General features: G+C 41.1%; 1 protein-coding gene and 1 long non-coding RNA gene across 2 annotated transcripts in view; one reads left to right on the top strand and one right to left on the bottom strand.

Moving 5' to 3' along the window:
* The window catches only part of LOC105475313 (component of oligomeric golgi complex 5), a 372,025-nt gene that overhangs the window by 177,737 nt on the left and 173,774 nt on the right, over positions 1-20,514 (bottom strand). The window lies entirely within an intron of this gene.
* On the top strand, positions 186-2,710 carry LOC139362766 (uncharacterized). Its single transcript, XR_011622042.1, has 3 exons — positions 186-338; positions 2,282-2,360; positions 2,483-2,710. It is a non-coding gene; the product is annotated as an uncharacterized lncRNA (long non-coding RNA).

Below are 20,514 nucleotides of genomic sequence, written 5' to 3'. Positions count from 1 at the left end.
GCCAGGTGGGAGCGGGTCCCTGGAGAATCTCCGACCCGCCTGCCCACTGAGGTGGAGCCTTGGGAAGCTCATAACCTTTGCAGCAGGGAGGAGCCTGGCCCCTCCTCTTCCTCTGTGGAACCTGGGATTCCAACTGCCTTGAGGGAAGCGCTCTAGCAGGGACTCTGGCCTATGAGAGTCCATTTTCCCGGTTTTTCCCTTTCACCCAGTAAACCCCTGCTTCACTCACCCTTCAAACTGCAAGCCTAAATTTTCATGGCCGTGGGACCCCATCTTGAGCTCAACTAAGGAAAAGTCCTCCAACAGTTTTTGCATGCAACGTGGAACCTCCAGAAGAGGTGAGTAAAATGGGGACTCAAAACCTCTCACTGTTGCTCCTGAGCCTATTCATCCTCGGACTTCTAAGGGTGAGGGAAACCATGACCCCCCACTCCCACCCTCCTGCAATCACTCCTGGTCCTTTTCATGGGCTTTTCCTTCCCTTTTTGGGATGCACCAGCGAGCAGCAGCTCCCCCAGGCACTTCCCTCTGTGCCAAGGGTGCCCGCACAGCAGGCTGGCTTGTTCCCAGCCAGGCACCACTGCAGCAGCTTTCCCCTTCCCTGGCCAAAGGGTTCAGCTCCAGCTCCATGGGACAGTAATTAAACTTTTCTCCCTGCTGGAGGAACAACTTGCATAAGAGTAAGACGTTCTTCCCAGGCATTTAAACTGTTTTTTTTTTTTCTTTACCCCTTCTCTACCTGATCAGCAAGTTAACTTCTAAATTTTTTTTTCTTCTAGAAGACGTTTTACCAGACCAGCCCCCCACTGCCCTCGCCCCGCCACTATCACTATTCATACGCTCTGGAAAGTTTTAATTGTGAAAAAGGATTTGTGTGGCTAGTCTTGGGTTGTGGCCAGTCTGGTGTGCTTTGCGCATCTGCGTAGTTTGTGCTGCAAGCCTTGTTTCACATCTTGGGGCATGGCAGGTAACTGCTTGGCAAGGCTTTGCTTAGCAATCCTGCCTTAGAGGATGAGTGCTCTCTAGTTCCACATCAGCATCTTTTCCTAGCCCTCTCTTAAAAGGCTCCACCCAGCAACTGGGTTTTATTCCGCCTGTGTGTATACTGTGTGTGATATCTGTAAAAGGGGCTCTAATTACTTTGACCTAAAGAAAAACAAGAGATTGGATCAACTATTTCTTTAAGGGAAGTTAAAAGCTGTGATACCTTTCAGTTCATGTGACTTTAATCTTTGAGAAATAAAAGCAGGCTTAAAGACTATTGGTAAAATGCAGGTGTCATAAAAATGTAACTAGGTGAACTAAACTATGCAAGTCAGTTGGAAGGTTTACTAAATGTTTTAAGGTTATAAATTGCTTTTTGGGCTTGGAAACTGCCGCCAGCTTCACAATTTGTAAGGCCTGGGGACATATGGAGCTAACCACGCCCTTAATTACGGTGAAGTAAAACCTTAGTGGCACTTAGCACACAAAGTTTTACCTTAAAGTTAAAAATTACTAGGAATTACCACTATAACATGTAATTGAGACTACTGGAAATAGATTTACATGCAAGGGGTGTAAGAACAGTAAAATGTGGTTTTTCGCTGTAATATGTTAAAAGAAGCATGGAGATACACATTTTTACCTAGGGTTAAAGGATTGTTTTAAATTAGGTAAGGGAAAGCTGAAGGTTCAAACAAGTGGTGGAAAATTGTGGAAATTAATCTTGTATAAGAGGTTCTCTGTGTGAACATATTAACTTAATTCAAAAGGTTTATAAAAGGTTTTTGCTTCTTTAAAATTTCTGAGTCATTTTGACAAAATAAAATTGTTTATGGTAATCTGGAATTCTATTTCATAAAATCAAGTACTTTAAAAACATTAAAAAGGCTTCCCAAAATCAAACTTCAATTTCAGAATTGTCTTTCCTGACACCTGGCTTTTCAGATAGTCCAGAGGGCCCCTGGAATGTCCAGAAAAGAGAGGTAAACAGGATTATTTGACATGCTTAGCTACATGGGATTGCCAAAATGATGTTCAGTCTTCTTTAGGTTATATTTTTGTAAATATTGCTAACATATATTCCAAATTGTATGGGATTTCTAAAATTGTAATGCCTAAGTATATGCTACTAATCATAATTAAGGTTAAGTTATTGGAAACCTTGGAGATAACCAAACTTCTTTGTCAATTGTATCTCCAACTGTAACTACCCTGGACATTTTGCAATTCACAGACAATTGTTGTCTTGTTTTTATCCTTTTCAAAAGATGGTTTATAATCTACAGAACTTTGACAGGTGCTCTCAAATACAGGCTTCTCGTAACTTTGGAGATTGTGACACTGGAATAAAGGAAATGTGCAAGACTCATGAAGAGGTAAAATGTTCACGCATATCAAACAAAACAATATTTAACTAAATAACTACTGAACTCAGAAAGCTGAAACAACCTTTTTGACTTTTGGTTGGAATATTGTTGATCCTTGTTTTGTTTTTCAGAGTCAAGGAAACTTATTTTAAACATTTATGGCCTTTAGTAGTTTGGCAAGGTATATCCCCTGTGATCAAGAGTTGGAGCATGTTTGTTTCTATCTAGTTCCTCTAAAATTTGGAAACTATCTGTGAGTATTCTTATGGCAATATAGTTGTTTGCATCAGCGCAGTAAGAATTCAATTTTCTTTTGCAACATAACACAATTGAGAAAACTGGTAATTTTACCAAGGCTTTGACTGGAAGGGTATGCTTCTCTTTAAGGAGTCAATCGTGACTTGCAGAGCCAATAAAAGTCCAGTGGCGAAACTGGCCTCAAACCCTCATCAGTTCAGTCCCTGTAAAGTGTTCCTGACCTATGGTCAGTAAAGAATGTCAGTTTCTAACAGGTCCAGGAGCTCCAAGTTTATCTTGGGACCTTAAGAGGAGAGGATCACCCAAATCACAGGTATTTGAGGATATAAACCCACGGTTGGGCTTGGCTTTAAAAGGTCTTATCTGAGATTCCTTGTAGAACAGAATTCCATCAAAGCCAATCAAAAAGGCCTATGTAGAAATAATTATTATTGCTGCACTTTATGCAAATAATCAGGCCAAGTATAAAACTAAAGTCTATTTTTCTTTTTTTGAGAGGTAGTTTCACTCTTGTTGCCTAGGCTGGAGTGCAATGGTGCGATCTCAACTCACTGCAATCTCCGCTTCCTGGGTTCAAGCGATTCTCCTCTGCCTCAGCCTCCTGAGTAGCTGGGAATACAGGTGCCCACCATCACGCCCAGCTAATTTTTTGTATTTTTAGTAGAGATGGGGTTTCACCATGTTGGCCAGGCTGGTCTTGAACTCCTGACCTCAAGTGATCCAACCGCCTCAGCCTCCCAAAGTGCTGAGATTACAGGCATGAGCCATTGCACCCAGCCTAAAGTCTATTTTTCAAAGAACTCAGTCCTGTGATGAATTTTTAACAAACATGAGGACTGGAGAGAGAGAGAAATTACGTTTCAAAACTCATCATATATTTGTCATTAAAGTCTAAATTCACTAGTTGTTTTTAAATTTTCACCTACATTTTAGACTAACCCTGCTTGTTCCTGTAAATCAAACAGCAATCTCCAGCTGCAACTCAGAAAGAACAAGAGGGATGGGTAACGTAAAAATCTGGATCAGTTTTCTAGTTCTGAGCTAAAAACCTGCAAATCCTGCCAGGTGATGGGAATAAATAAGATGCCCATCACTCAGAGGTTTCCTTTTGGGAAAGTAAGATCAAGGGAGCTAACCAAAGCCAAGCACCATGCACCCAAATCCTAGAAAGCATGACTATAGCTACTAGTTATCTGGGTGTGTCACAAGACATCATTTTCTCTCCCTTGTTGGAGGAGGACTCAATTATACAGTTTCACCTTAGCATTCAGCTTATGATAAGAAGTCCATGCAACCCCTCCAAGACACATTTTTGTCCCAGGCTCAATTCCAAGCTTTGGGTCAAAGCCCTAGGAAAGAAAACTGGATGTGAGGGATCCAGAGGCAAATGACAACAGAGGTTAAAAGGCACAGCACAGGTGAGCGTGGCTCATTCCTGACAATTCAGCCAACCCCAACCTTCCTGTTTCATGGATAAAGGCCAGGTTAATATCCATGGCATAAATGAGGTCTAGGGAACTCCAAGGTTACTGACAGTAGGTGCTAGAGAGACATAGGTAAGAGTGGATAATTCCTATTCTCTAGGCCCCCCACCTCAAGGTTGCAAGCTGCTTTGGCACTCATGGCGGTGCCTGTCAAGGTTGCCAGAACTTGGAGGTGCAAGGACAGAAGAGGGAAAGAGGATACTCTTCCCTCTCTCCCTCACGTACCCCAGGTATCTGGTAGGAAGAGAAGGGAACCAGGGATGCCTGTTCCCCTCTTTCTAAATGGGCAGCCATTCATCTTCAGTCTGTACCCGTTTCTAATGCATCCTGAACCCCTGGGATGCCATTAAAAGATGGCTTCTTTTATCCCTTCTTCTTATCTGTCCTCTCTTCACTGATAGGTAATTGTGTCTCCGTACTACGGGACACTCCTTTTAGGTGCATCCTCCAAACTGGAAAGAATTAATTATTCAAACTCGTTGGCTTAGGATTAGGCTCGGGGAAGAGAACCCAAAAGCCCAACATACCAGCAAAAGGGTAAAGTTTTTTTTTTTGCCAGTCAGGGTTTTGGCTTCCCTCTCCCTGTGCAAACTGGTAGAAGGCCTTGGAATTTTTGAGCTGTCCTTACCCCTCCCCTTGTTTCATTTTGATACATGTCTTCTAATAAGATGGTTTGTCTGTTCTTGCCTTCAAGCTATCAGGCTCCAAATGGTCACACAACCGGAGCCTCTGACGATGGCTCCTTCTGCTGGGAACCCTTAAATTGGCCTCTAGGGAGCTCTGACTGCCATTTCCCCCAAAATAGCGCCCCCTGTCAGCAGGAAGCAGTTAAGATCAGTCTTCATCTTTACCCTTCATCTAATGGCAGTTAGATGTACTTCTTTAGAGGGGGGAATGAGACAGCCAGGTGGGAGGGGGTCCCTGGAGAAACTCCAACCTGCCTGCCCACTGAGGTGGAGCCTTGGGAAGTTCTCTGCCTTTGCAGCAGGGAGGAGCCTGGCCCTTCCTCTTCCTGTGTGGAACCTGGGATTTGAACTGCCAGGCACGAAGCACTGTAGCAGGGACTCTGGCTTTGCGAAAGGCCCTGTTTTCCCCCTTTTTCCTTTTTCACCCAATAAAACCATGCTTCACTCACCCTTCAAACCATATGCAAGCCTAAATTTTCATGGCCATGGGATGAACAAGGACCCCATCATTAGCTGAACTAAGGAAAATCCTGCAACAATGTCATGACAAGGGGTTGGGAGGGTTGGTCTCATGGGATTAGTGCCCTAAGAAGAAGAGATACCAGAAAGCTTGCTTACTCTCTCTGCCATGGCAAGACCCACAAGAAGGTGGCTGTAAGCAAGAAGCAGAGCCTTCACCAGAAACTGAATCCTGCTAGACCTTTGTCTTGGACTTTCCAATCTCTAGAACTGTGAGGAAATAAATTTCTGCTGTTTAAACCATCCAGTCTATGATATTCTGTTATGGTAGTCAGAGTTAATATACATCTTTATATGCTTAGCAAATGAATTAAATTGTAGAAGGCATAGTGATTGAACAGTGTCCTTCCAAAAATCATGTCCAACCAAACCTCAGAATGTGACCTTATTTGAAGACAGCATCTTTGCAGATGTAATTAGTTGAGATAAAGTCATAACTGAATTATAGTAGGCCTTTAAGCCAATGACTGATGCCCTTTTAAAAGAAGAGCAGAGACACACAGCATAAAAGTGTATGTGACAACAGAGACAGAGACTGGAATGATACAATTACAAAGCGAGGAACACCCAGGATTGATGGGAGCCACTAGAACCTCACAAGAGGCTAAGAATTCTTCAAGAATTCAAGGTGTGCCGGGCGCGGTGGCTCAAGCCTGTAATCCCAGCACTTTGGGAGGCCGAGACAGGCGGATCACAAGGTCACGGGATCGAGACCATCCTGGCTAACCCGGGGAAAGCCCATCTCTACTAAAAAATACAAAAAACTAGCCGGGCAAGGTGGCAGGCACCTGTAGTCCCAGCTACTCGGGAGGCTGAGGCAGGAGAATGGCATGAACCCAAAAGGCGGAGCTTGCAGTGAGCTGAGATCCGGCTACTGCACTCCAGCCTGGGTGACAGAGTGAGACTCCGTCTCAAAAAAAAAAAAAAAAAAAAAAAAGAATTCAAGGTGTTTTGCCAACACCTTGATTTGACTTCCAGCTTCCAAAACTGTGAGAAAATACATTTCTATTGTTTTAAGTCACCCCAGTTGTGGCAATTTTTTCTCCTTAAATTCTTTTTTAGCCTTGTGTAAATTTTTAATGACAGCCCCAGGAAACCAATACATAAGGGTAACAGAAAACAATACATATGCTTGCAAATCAAGTGTCCACTGATGGATGAATGGATAAACAAAATATAGTATACATACACAATGAAATATTATTCAGCCTTTAAAAGGCAGGAAATTATGATGTACATTACAACACGGATAAACCTTGAGGACATTTTGCTAAGTGAAATAAGCCAGTCAAAAAAAGACAAATAATGTACGATTCCAGTTAACATGAGGTACCTGTAGTGGTCGAATTCATAAAGACACGAAGTAAAATGGAGGTTTCCAGAGGTTAGGAGAAGAGGGTAATGGGGAGTTATTTAGTTAGAGTATAGAGTTATCAACAACAGTGCAGAAAGATTCCAACTTCTCAACATCCTCACCAATACTTATTATTTTCTTCCTTTTTTTTTTTTTGATGGACATCTTAATGGGTGGAGGTAATATCCCATTGTGATTTTAATTTGCATTTCCCTTATGATTAATGATGGTAAGCATCTTTTCATATGATTGCTGGCCATTTGTATATCTTCTTTGGAGAAATGTCTAAGTAGTTTGCCCAGTTTTAAATCAGGTTGTGTGTGTGTGTGTGTGTGTGTGTGTGTGTGTGTGTGTGTATGTTTGAGTTCTGTTAGGGTTCAGTCAGGATGGTCAGAAAAACTGTAAAATAAACCTTCTTAGAAGGCCAGAAGGTTTTTGCAAAAGCCTCAGGATAGAGTTATGGTTGAAGGCAATCTAATCCTCTTTGAGCTATAGCAAGGGTAATTAACATAGGAATATAGAGGAGTCTGTCTAAATAGCTTCTTTAAAGACTAAACTTTGACCGTCCGTGGGTGCATGATTGCTCTCTACTGGGGATGGGGGATGGGGGTGGTTGGCAACGCATCAGGGCAGGGGTTGCAACTGTTTATGGCACTCTCCCAGGAGTCTATAGGCATCCTGGACTCTCAGCCGCACTGACAAGCATAATATCTGTGTCAGTGTACGTTATTTACCTGTCGTTGGGTCAGGGTCTGCCGGACAGACCCCCACAGCTGGTGCCCTGTGTGAGGAATGCTGCAAAGGAAGCATGACGGACCCCCAAAAACAAGTGAAAAAGACTGTGCAGTCAGTGAGTAATCAGTAAGTCATTGGTGCCCACTCAGGATCTCTAAGTTCAGGCTGAGGTTTCATGATGGGACAACAGTTATCAGCTCAACAGAAACAGTATATAAAAATATTTAAGCAGCTGCTTGAAGCTAGTGGAACCTCGGTTTCGCAGGCTTAATTAAGGGACATAATGCAAACTGTTGTAACCCAAAGCCCATGGTTCCTGGAAAAAGGCATAAAGCTCTGGGAACAAGTAGGGGGAAATCTTAAACAACATTATGCACAAGGGTAGCAGGTCCCAGCATCATCTTTAACGCTGTGGGCTTTAATTAAGGCAGCCCTGGCTTCGTTATACACAAAAGAGCCTAAAAAGGGGAAGGAGGAGGAAAGTCACCTGCCTTACTTCCTCCTTTTCCCTCAGCCCCACTATCACAGGGCCAAAATAACAAAGAGGAAACAGAGGTATTGCCTGAGCCCCCTACTCCAATAAACAGGAAAAAAGACAAGAGATAAGCTGCAGCTATGAGACCCTGTCTTAAGCAAGCAGCATTCTAGAAGGGGAGTTCTTAGCCTGCCCAGTAATGCAAGATCGACGAGGCAATCGGGTATTTCTTTTAACGCTTATAAAAAGATAAAGCATTAGAAGCCGGAGCCACGTGGTCAAGCAGAAGGTAAATTAAAAGAGAGGCTCTGCGGTGGGTAAGCTCGCAAACCCAAACCCAGAGCCAGCAAATGCTCCTGGGAACTCAGCCCGAGCAGCGGGAGGCAGCAACAGGAAGCCAGGCCCAGCACGCCAGAGCTGGCCTGCTCAGGAGGGGCAGGAGGCGCAAACGGGAAGGTCCTCCCAGCCGGCAACAGAAAAGCAGCAGTGCCTAAGCAAGCGCAAAGTGGCTGCCACCCTGGGGCCCACCTGCTCAGCTCCCCAGCTCCACAGGTAGCTCAGGGCAAAATTTCGTGTGTTCCTTGCATACAAGCAACATCTCAGATTATAATTCACTGCTAAAATTTAAGTAAAATTTAAGAATTTGATAGACCTATTTCTGATGATGGCCACTGTTACCTCTCTCTTACCCCTAAAGTGACTCTCTCCAAATACAATTTAAGTAAACAGTAACTTCTGAAGGGAAATTAACAAACAGCCCATAAGTTAGTTAAGGAGCAGTTAAAAGCCAGATGGTAAACATGGAAAAGCAGCAGTCTGGTGGAGACCACATAATTCAATCACTCAGTCTGGGTTTACTAGCACTCAGAGAGCTGAGATGGGGCTCTGATATTGGCCTTGGAAACTTTTTCCGCTTAGCCCATAAATATTGTAAGCGACTCAGCTTACTCTGTTTATTTGTTGCAGAACCTTGAAACAGCCTTAATTAGGTGCATTCTTGAACCCACCCTGTGTGCTCTTTTTCTTCGACTTCAGCAATTGCTAGATTAACATACACAACCTATTTTTATCACACACATTCAAGCCCATGGCTCTCTGCCTGGCCCATTGGCTTATGATAATAATCAAGCAGACCTTCAGGTTATGACATCACTGCTTGACCAAGCCACCCAATCACATCAATTTTTCCACCAAAATTGGAGAAACTTATCTAAACAATTTCAACTTACCCAGAAACTGGCTAAACAAATTATCCTACAATGCCCAGATTGCCAGCTCACAGGCAGTCCCCTCCTTCCACAGGTGTTAACCCTAGAGGATTAGAACCTGATCAGTTATGGCAAACAGATGTTACACACAACCCTGAATTTGGAAAACTTAGATAGGTACACGTATCCATTGACACCAATTCTCAATTAGTGCCCATGCTTTGCCTGGAGAATCAACCCAATATGTCATTAAACATCTTCTTTTAACTTTTGCGTTTATGAGGCGGCCCACAAAAATTAAAGCTGATAACGGTCCAGCTTATGCCAGCTCACAATTTCAACAATTTGTCACGCATGGAACATCCGACATTCCACAGGCATCCCATATAACCCCCAAGAACAAGCCATAGTAAAACGTGCCCACTCCACCCTTAAAAATATGCTCAGAAAACAGAAAACGGAGAGTATGGACACTATTGGCACAAGCCTTATTTACCCTTAAGTTTTTAAATTTAGATGACAAATTTCAATCAGCTGTAGAAAAGCACTTTGCTAAAACCTCTCAAGGTATAAAACCTGCAGTTTTATGGAAAGATGTGAACAGTAATGTATGGTGTGGTCCAAGTGAATTAGTAATGTGGGTAAGAGGACATGCTTGTGTTCACACCCCCTTAGGTCCTCTTTGTGTTCCAGCATGGCACATCAAACCATACCATGGCGTGCCTAGGACCCAACCTGGTACCAGAGATGAAGGAACTGACCCTACAGGACCCGCAGCCCCAGACAATGCGGCTTCCATGGACGACACAAGCCTCAGACATTACCTGATGCTGAAGAGGATAACTCAGAAGGCTGAACGAATTCTACTCCGGACACAGACACCATTTACTCCAAATAATTTGTTCCTTGCTATGCTTTCTGTTGCACATTGCAACTCATATAGGGTATTGATCCTTTATATGCTCTCGCTTTGTCTGCAACCTGTACCTGCTACACTCTGTTGGGCTCATATTTTAGATCCGCCTTTCTTTCGCCCTGTCACCTGGGCAGACACCCGCTTCCCAGCCTATAATAACGTGACTGCTTGGCTAGGAGGGATAGATTTACCCCCAGTGGGGTCCCTCAATAATGGCACACATTGGACTAAGGTGCCAGATAACTACATATCACTCCACTATTCTCCCACTGTGTGTAAGTTATAAAGGTTCTAACCCTTACCGTGTATCTGCCCAAACACAATAATGGCTAAATCATGGCAAAGAAAATGCCTTAACAGCCTTAGCTGCAAATACCTCAAACCAGGTAATACAATCAATGCCGCTTTCCCAAACATTCCTTCCTGTGCTAAAGGACAAAGCGGGGAAAGTAATGGATTTCACTTTAGCTGGGAGGTCTGTCACAGGGGACAAGCCCGTGGCCTCCAGTTAGGCAATTATAACATCTTAGACTGCAGCCCCCATGGCCATTTGCAGGGCAGCCTTACTAATCTCCTCACCTGTCATGGCTCAATCAGCATTTCATAGCCACGTCCCTTTCCCCTAGGATTTGGGCCGATGGGGGGATGGGATATCCCAGACCCCAAGTAAAGTCCATGCCACCCCAAGAAACTTTATGGCACCTGGGACATCTTGGCATCTCCCTAACACCTGGCATAGGACATATCATAATTCCAGTAATGACTATATTATAACCTTTATTCACAATCACACTCATCAGTGCCTAATTTGCACTATCCATCCATACATTTTCCTTAAGGGAACCAATATTTCTATTTCACCCCAAAACTCCACGTTTGTGACCCAGGCGCAAGATCAGGCTTGGTTCACCTCATGTATCACTAATTACAATATATCTTATCTAAATATTACTAGCGTCCTGGTATTAACGAGACAATCTGAGGCATTCCTACCAGTCAATTTGACACATGATTGGCAAGGTTCCTCTGCCCTTGCTACCTTAAAATGTGCCCTATCAGACACAAAAGATTCAGAGTTAAACTTGTGGCCTTTATAGTCTCAGCCATAATCATCCTGGCAACTGCTTGCGTTGCTGTGGCATCTATTACTGAATCAGTACAAAAAGCTGCTTTTGTAGATAATCTGGCCAAAAATGTGTCTAATGAACCTCTCCTACAGCAAGGTATAGATAAAAAAAATTCTTGCACATCTGCAAGCCCTCGAGACTGCTTTGGAATATGTGGGGGAGCAACAAGAGGCACTAACATTCTGACAGCAATTAAACGGAGACTAGTAGCATAAACATATCTGTGTCACTTCTCTACCAAGGAATCAATCAATCCATAGTTGGGACGAGGTGAAACACCACCTCTGGGGAACCTTTCATGACAATTTAACAGCAGATGTAAAGCAACTTAAAATTAAAATTTTAGAATCCCTTCACACTATAGATCTGCACACCCAACAAACAGCCATATGGAAAGGTATGCAAGATCATCTCCTGGTTAGACCCCCGCTCCTGGGGGTTCACTCTTTGATTGGAAAAGCATGTTGCTAATTATACTCATGATTGTCTTATGTTATTTACTAATTCTAGGATGCAAAGCTGAAATAAGAGCAACGGCTGCCACACCTGACAAATCTCTTGCTGCATATATCTGTGCTCTCCAATCAATAAGGCCTGATGCAGAAAACAGAAAAGGGGGAGAGGTAGGGGTTCAGTCAGGATGGTGGGAAAAATTGTTAAATAAACCTTTGTGGAGGGCCAGGTTTTTGCAGAAGCCTCAGGATAGAGTTATGGCTGAAGGCAGCCTAATCCTCTTTGAGCTAACGGGGAATTACCATGGGAATGTAGGAGTCTATCTAAATAGCTTGTCTACTCACGTGGTCCTAAGACTAACCTTTGACCATCCGTGGGTGCATGACTGCTGTCTACTTGGGTTGGGGGGCGGGGCGCGGTCGGCAACCATAATTACCTTCCGGTAGTGTTTACTTGAAACTTTTGTCATTTAATGTGTGCTGAATAAATGCCTGGAAGGCCAGCGAGGGGGACCCGGGTTGCAACTGTTTATGGCACTCTCCTGAGAGTCTGTAAGCTGACTGGACCCTCAGCCAGGCTGATAAGCATAATATCTGTATTGGTGTACGTTATTTATCTGTCACTGGGTCAGGGTCTGCAGGAGGGACCCCCACAGAGTTCTAAGCATCCTTTGTGTATTTTAGATATTAACCTCTTCTCAGATACATGGTTTGCAAATATTTCAACCTGTTCTATAGGTTGCCTTTTCACTCTGTTGAATATTTCCTCTGCTGTGCAAACGTTTGCAAGTTTGATGTAGTCCCATTTGTCTATTTTTGCTTTTGTTACCTGTGCTTTTGGTGTCATATCTAAGAAATCACTGCCAAATCCAATGTCATGACACTTCCCCCTATGTTTTCTTCTTAAAGTTGTATAGTTTCAAGTCTTCCACTTAGGTCTTTAATCCATTTGGAGTTAATATTTGTATATGGTGCAAGGTAAGGGTATAACTTCATTCCTTTGCATGTGGGAGGAATCTGCATTTTTTTAAAAGCAGTATCCCAAGTGACATTTACACACCAAAGTTTGAAAACCACTATTTACATCATCCCTGAAAGCCAAATTAATAAACATTATTAGTCAGGCACAGGTGGCTCACGCCTGTAATTTCAGCACTTTGGGAGACCGAGAAGGGCAGATCACAAGGTCAGGAGTTCGAGACCAGCCTGGCCAACATGTTGAAACCCCATCTCTACCAAAAATTCAAAAATTAGCTGGGCATGGTGGCAGGCACCTATAGTCCCAGCTACTTGGGAGGCTGAGACAGGATAAATGCTCGAACCTGGGAGGCAGAGGTTGCAGTGAGCTGAGATCGCACAACTGCACTCCAGCCTGGGCAACAGAGCGAGACTTAGTCCCCCCTTCAAAAAAAAACATTATTTTCCTCAGCAATACCACTTTGAACACTTTCCTCCAGAGGTTTACCTGGTTCTCTAACGCCCAGGTGTTCCTTGCACAGAGTATAAAAATATATGATCCTTATTCCAAGAACAGAAAACCCAGTTTACTAAAGATGAAAATTATGGTCTTATAACAATAGTTTATCTACTGCAATCATCTAGTGAGCTCCTATTACGAACCAGGCATTATTTTAGGTGTTTTACGTATATGATGTCTACTTTTCCCCCAAAAAAATGTTCAACGTAGTTGCTATCATTTCCTAAAGACAGGGAAACTGAAGTATAGAGAAGTTAAGAGACAAGGAATAGACGGCAGAGTAGGTTTCAAGTCTGATTTTAAAGTTGATGCTTTTTCCAAATAACAATGCTTATTTGCAAATAATCATTCATGCCAATTAAAGAAAGGCATATTTTTAGAAAAATTGGTAAAATAAAGCTTAAAAGGAGGTAGAATGACCAATTAATATTTCCATTTCACTAAGAATATTAAAAAACAACTCACTATCTACTGTCATTCATGAAGGAAAGAATATTTAAATATCAAAAAAATTAGGAGAAAAATCCTCAGAATCAGAGCTATTTTTATATAGCATTAACACTGCTTTATGAAAAAGTCACTACCATGTCCTTTTTTTAATTGTAGAGGGGACTGATGAAACCTTGGCATGATTGCCACCAATCTGCAGGTCACTGTTTGGAAACCATTACCTATGTTATTTTTCTGTACAAATACACAGGTTAGCTCAAACCTGCTAAAAGGCACCTGCATACCACATGTATTCATCAACTTTAAATTCTCTATAAAAACTGTACATGGAAAAAATTCTTCTTAGTATTCTAGGTCACTGTGTTCTCTGGGGAATTTGATGGTTTTAAGCAAGCAGAGAACAGTTAATCAACTTCTTGCTTTGCATACCAGACTCCCCATACTCTGCTACAAATTACAACTTTATTACAGTTTAGGTCAATAACATCATAAGTTGTCCCTAATGAATTCCTCTTTCTCACTGCATAAGAAATCTTGACAAATACTATGTGAGTACTTCAATTCACTGCTCATCTTGGAACTGCCTGCTTTTATGTACCTATTTTTTCAGTGTTCCAGGATCAGCTCTAGGAATTCTACTCTGTTTCCTTACATGCCCTACCAAACTCCCTCTTTACAAAACTACTCCCATTCTTGGTACCCTGTGCCCCTGGGTGGTGCACATTCACTGCAGTACCCAGTCATGACCTGTAGAAAACAGTACACTCCAAGGAGTCACTTTCTCCCCGTGATCAATAACAGCTTATGAGTAAATATTGCTTCTAGCTATTTAAAAGGCCTTTACACCTACTAATTTTATTTTGTCATCACAAGATAGGCATGATAAGTATTATAATGCTAATTTTATAGTTAAGGAAACTAAGCTACCCAACTGGGTGGGCCCACAGCTGCTCGGTGGCAGGCCAGGCTCAGGTCTTGGGTCTTTCACTCCCATTCTGTATTCTGTCCAACAGGTTATCCTATCAACCCTTGACTTTACAAGATCTCCAGTTGTACCCATTTTGCAGGTGAGATATATTCTCTGGCAATTGTAAGAGATCTCAAAACAGACCAAAACCATTTTTAAAATACTACACTAGAAAAAGATAAATTGTACCGCAAAAGTTGTGCTATATTCTAGCCAATGTCTTCTCTCTGGATAATCAATATTCTAAGAATAACTTTTCTATGAATTGTCACTGTAAGTTTCAACAAATCAATCTTCTATGAAATTTCCCAAGGTCATAGATTATAATATAAAATGTGATAAAAGACTATGTAACAGGGTAGAAAAGATATTTATTATTAATATTATTATTATTTTGAGATGGAGTCTTGCTCTGTTGCCCAGGCTGGAGTACAGTGGCACGATCTTGGCTAACTACAAGCTCCACCTCCTGGGTTCATGCCATTCTCCTGACTCAGCCTCCCGAGTAGCGGACTACAGGTGCCCACCACCATGCCCCGCTAATTTTTTTTGTATTTTTAGCAGAGATGGGGTTTCACTGTGTTAGCCAGGATGGTCTTGATCTCCTGACCTTGTGATCCACCTGCCTCGGCCTCCCAAGGTGCTGGGATTACAGGCGTGAACCACCACGCCTGGCCAGAACAGATATTTTTTAAGTGAAAAAGATACTTAAAAAGAAAAAGACAGACTTCCTCATCCTCAAACGCATTTCAGAATATGGCACAATCATTTTCTTTACAAAACCAAAATATTTTCCCTGCTTTAGAAATAAATATGATGTGATTTTTTTCTTTCTTTCTCAACATCTCTGTAGCATTACATGGGAGGAAAATAAAATTCCACAATAGTCAGAAAAGAAGCATAATTGTTTAAGATACCCAAGCTTGCCAAAACAGGAACACTGTAACCAAAGCAACTGCTGGCACAGCTAATAGAACAGAGATATAGCAAGACTGCTATAAAGATTGTTTCACGAAATAGCAAGCAATATTTTAGTTTACAAAGCCATGGGCTAATGTGAGATAACCTTTGTGAGCATAAATACAGCATTAAATCAAGTGTGACAGGATTTTTAAAGCTTTATATAATTGAAATTAGTAATAAAAGTGACAGAATTTGATGAGAAAATGCAAAAATGACATAAATATGCAAGTCCAGGAGCCCACAGTGGATAATACCATTAACACTGAAACTCTGAAAGGAAATCCTTGTATCATGAAGACTAACAATCACATTTTACTTTTTCCTCTAATAAAATATTCTTTAGAAGTTAAATTCTTTTTTTAAGTGTTTCGTCTATAAAAGAAGGGCAACAAACTGAGGGAAGGAAAAGGACAAATACAGAATACAAATTTAGCTCATATTACTCTGCTGTTATAGTCATGAAATTCTGCAAAGTGACTCAGTTCACAAAACTTTGACTTATGATAAAGTCTTAGTTGAGTCCAACTGATTTTAACTGGAAAACCACAAAGATTTAAAAATTTTACTTCCAAAATAATTTATTAGTAAGAATGTTTCAAAACTAAAATATTTCTTCAAAGTTTATTAAGTGCACCATTTCACACTCAAAATAAAATGAAAAATAAGAAACCCCAGAATCATATTAAAAAGACGGGGAAAGTGTGGGGTGGAAAGAAAAGTGGGGAGAAAGAGAGAGAGAGAATGAAGATAGGGAGGGAGAAGTAAAAGGTGGTGGGAAGTAGAAAGAAAGAAAGAAATGATCAACATGTTCCCAACTCACTGTGTTTCCCCAGCGACAGAGGTTATAGTCCGAAAGATGCCAAGTCAAGTCAAGCAAAAATTCAAAGTAGCTATCTTTCACTGTATAGACAATTCTTACTGCTAAAAAGCTATACAGCTTTTTAAAATAGCATGTAAAGGATACAAGTCAAATCATCTTCACCATGAGACAGATCTTTTTTTTTTTTTTTTTTTGAGAAGGAGTTTTGCTCTTGTTGTCCAGGCTGGAGTGCAGTGGCAAGATCTCGGCTTACCGCAACCTTCACCTCCTGGTTTCAAGCGATTCTCCTGCCTTAGCCTCCCAAGTAGCTGGGATTACAGGCATGTGCCACCACACCTGGCTAATTTTTGTATTTTTAATAGTATGGGTTTCTCCATGTTGGTCAGGCTGGTCTCGAACTCCCAACCTCAGGTGATCCACCCACCTTGGCCTCCCAAAGTGCTGGGATTACAGGCGTGAGCCACTGTGCATGGCCGAAGCAGATAATTCTTTAAACCACTTCCCCTGGGTAGAATATGTATTTAATAAAATTAGGCTGATTTTCAGGTAAATTTAAGACAATAAAAAGAACAGTACCTTAATCATGCACAATCACTGAGAAATTATAAAAGCCTAATATTTATGAAGAACACTTAAATCCACAACACTATACATGTGACAACTATATAAGAGGACAAAATATTTAAGGCAGCTTATAATATCTGTATGCATATGCTCTATTATGTTACACACACATTAACACTTTTTCTGGATATAACACAGGTCTAGAACACTAAAAACTTAATGGAGCTCCATGGGAAATTATAAGAATTAAAGGAAAAGAGAATCATATTAAATACCATAATTTAAAAGCAAGAATTATATTAGCTACCTTGGTTGTGATTCAGAGCTTAGCAGTAGCTTTGCTGATTCAGTAACATGCAACCCATTAATGCTTGATGTGTACTTCTCAGCTAACCTAATATAATTATTTCTGAACCTGTTAACAATCAACAGTCAACAGTACATAATGCAAATAAAATTAAGATACTAAAAAGGAAATTTAATAGTACAATATGATCTCATACACCAGAAACTTTATTCCAGCCTTTATTTTGAAGAGAGGCAGAAAAAGAAAGAGGATCTATACAGAAAGGCCGGAGGGGTGAGAGGTGGGGTGGGGGTGGGAAATGAGAGAAGAAAGACAAAGAAGAGGTAGAAAGAATGAAGATGAAAATGAATTAGAAGAGGAAAGTTCTACAGAAAGTGATACACCGAGTGCCTAAAAAAATGAGGAAGACAGTATAGAAATGATCAATGTGGAGAAGAAGGGCTATTTTAATTTCTCAATTTTTAACAAAATATCTGAAGAAGACATTCTAACAAGTCACAGTTTGGCATTAAAAGTTTTTAGGCCAGGCGCGGTGGCTCACGCCTGTAATCCCAGCACTTTGGGAGGCCGAGGCGGGCGGATCACAAGGTCAGGAGATCGAGACCACGGTGAAACCCCGTCTCTACTAAAAATACAAAAAAATTAGCCGGGCGCGGTTGTGGGCGCCTGTAGTCCCAGCTACTCGGGAGGCTGAGGCAGGAGAATGGCGTGAACCCGGGAGGCGGAGCTTGCAGTGAGCCGAGATCGCGCCACTGCACTCCAGCCTGGGCGACAGAGCGAGACTCCGTCACAAAAAAAAAAAATAAATAAAATAAATAAATAAATAAATAAATAAATAAATAAATAAATAAAAGTTTTTAAATGATGTCAATACACAGAATAACATATTCCAAGTCATATTAGATAATAGTAATTAATATTAAAAGGAAACTATTGAAAATGTTTATTCAACAATAAAATGAATTTTATAGGAAAATGGAAGTAATCATGACAAATTAGTGTGGCAAGCCATAAACACAAGGCTTATTTTTAAATATAATAAAATGTAAAGTCATTCTGTGCTTTACCAAAGATATTTACGGCAAGCATTATGTATTAGCTATTGCCCAAAACTCCTTTCTTCCTTCTTTTTTCTTGATAAAAACCTAATTTTCTCAGGCAATGGCTGATAAGAGTAGCCTGAGCCAATGTTGACAATTCTGTTCCTCTTTGCCAGATACTTGCTTTCACAATCTTCTTGACAGCTAGGCTGAGCAAGTGACTCAAATCTGGCCAGTGAGACATAAGGACATGTTGGCTTACGCAATTTGGGGAAGGATATTATAACACCACCTTTTGACTCACAACTGGCTCTGCCCCACCTCTGTACCTTGAACACAGACACAATGGCTAGCAGCATGACAGCTATCTTGTGACCATGATGGGACAAGCAAAAGCACACTAAGGATGATGGAATGGAAAAATAAAGGCCTGAATCCTTGTTGAACAGTTGAAACAATGTTAGCACCACCTACACCCAGTCAAATTTGTTGGTTTAAGCCATTATTAATCTAGCTTGCTGTTAATAGTTCATGCAGCCTCATCCAGCACCAAACTGACTGAAAGACATTATATTAAAAAAAAAAATGGGCCCATAATAATAATTTTTAACAGATGAAAAACAAAAGAATAAAATCACATCTCATCTGCTACCTTTGGTGGTGACTACTGTATCAACTCATTACTCTATAAAGTGGTAATGACAGTTAAATTTCTAAATATTTATATATAATTTTCAAAAGAAACTGCAATTCAGGGTAACCAAATATGCATAGTTGATGAGTTAAAGTTCTTTACAAAATAATCAGAGCTAGTAAACACAAGGAATAACAAAAATAGTAAATCATCCTTTCATAATCCCTGACTAAAAAAGTAATTTAAGAAAAAGATTTAGGCAGAAATCATTAATAGATATTAAAACCATTAGGGGAAAGATTGACAGAAAATTAAAATGCAAAGGTATCCATTAAATAAAAGAAAAAAAAGTTTTCAACAAAAGGTGCTCAAGAAACTAAATTCCTGGCCGGGCGCGGTGGCTCACGCCTGTAATCCCAGCACTTTGGGAGGCCGAGGCGGGCGGATCACAAGGTCAGGAGATCGAGACCACGGTGAAACCCCGTCTCTACTAAAAATACAAAAAAAAATTAGCCGGGCGCGGTTGTGGGCGCCTGTAGTCCCAGCTACTCGGGAGGCTGAGGCAGGAGAATGGCGTGAACCCGGGAGGCGGAGCTTGCAGTGAGCTGAGATCGCGCCACTGCACTCCAGCCTGGGCGACAGAGCAAGACTCCGTCTCAAAAAAAAAAAAAAAAAAAAAAAAAAAAAAAAAAAAAAAAAAAAAAAAAGAAACTAAATTCCTCTATGGAAAAAATTAATTTTCCACTGTACATAAAAATTAAATAAAATGTAAAATAGTAAAACCTCTAAAAGAAAACATAAGACAAAAACCTTGTAACCTTAGGGTAGGCAAAAATTTCTTTCATAATACACAAAAGAAAACATGGAAAAACTAGACTTTATCAAAACTAAAAAAAATTTGCTTTTCAAAAAGACAATATCAAGGGAGGAAAAGACAGCATTATTCATAATAGACAAAAGCAGTCTACCAACTTATCAAGACACAAGCAAAATGCATATATCCATAGAACTGAATATTACTCATCAATGAAAAAGAATGGACTACTTATACATACAACCAGGAGTTCCCAATGCCCCTGGGCTGCTGACCGGTATGGGTCCCTGGCCTGTTAGGAACTGGGCCACACAGCAGGAGGTGAGCGGCAGGGGAGCGAGCATTATCACCTCATCTCTGCCTCCTGTCAGATCAGCAGCAGCATTCGATTCTCATAGGAGTGCGAACCCTATTGTTAACTGCGCACGCTAGGGACATACGTTGTGTGCTCCTTATGAGAATCTAATGCTGATGATCTAAGGCGGAACAGTTCATCCTAAAACCACCACCTCTGCTCCTACATGTGTGAAAAAATTGTCTTCCATGAAACCAGTCCCTGGTGTCAAAAAGGTTGGGGAACACTGCATACAACAAAATGAATCATTCTAAATAAAACACTGTGCTAAGTCAAGAAGCTAGATATACAAGATTATCTGTCATATGACTGTATTTATATAAAAATTTTTAGAAAAAAAACTATGAAGACAGAAATTATAATCTATCAAGATTAGTAATTGCCTGGGTTTGGGGCTAGGAGGAGGAACTGACTACAAACAAGCATGAAGGAACTTTTGTATGATGATGGCAATATTCCAAAACTGGTTATGAGATGGTTGCACAGTTGTATAAATTTACTACAACTTGGCTGGGCGAGGTGGCTCACACCTGTAATCCCAGCACTTAGGGAGGCTGA

The sequence above is a fragment of the Macaca nemestrina genome, chromosome 4 (assembly GCF_043159975.1).
Source record: "Macaca nemestrina isolate mMacNem1 chromosome 4, mMacNem.hap1, whole genome shotgun sequence".
In the NCBI taxonomy this organism is placed as follows: domain Eukaryota; kingdom Metazoa; phylum Chordata; class Mammalia; order Primates; family Cercopithecidae; genus Macaca; species Macaca nemestrina.
This window is presented reverse-complemented; position numbering and strand designations above follow the sequence as displayed.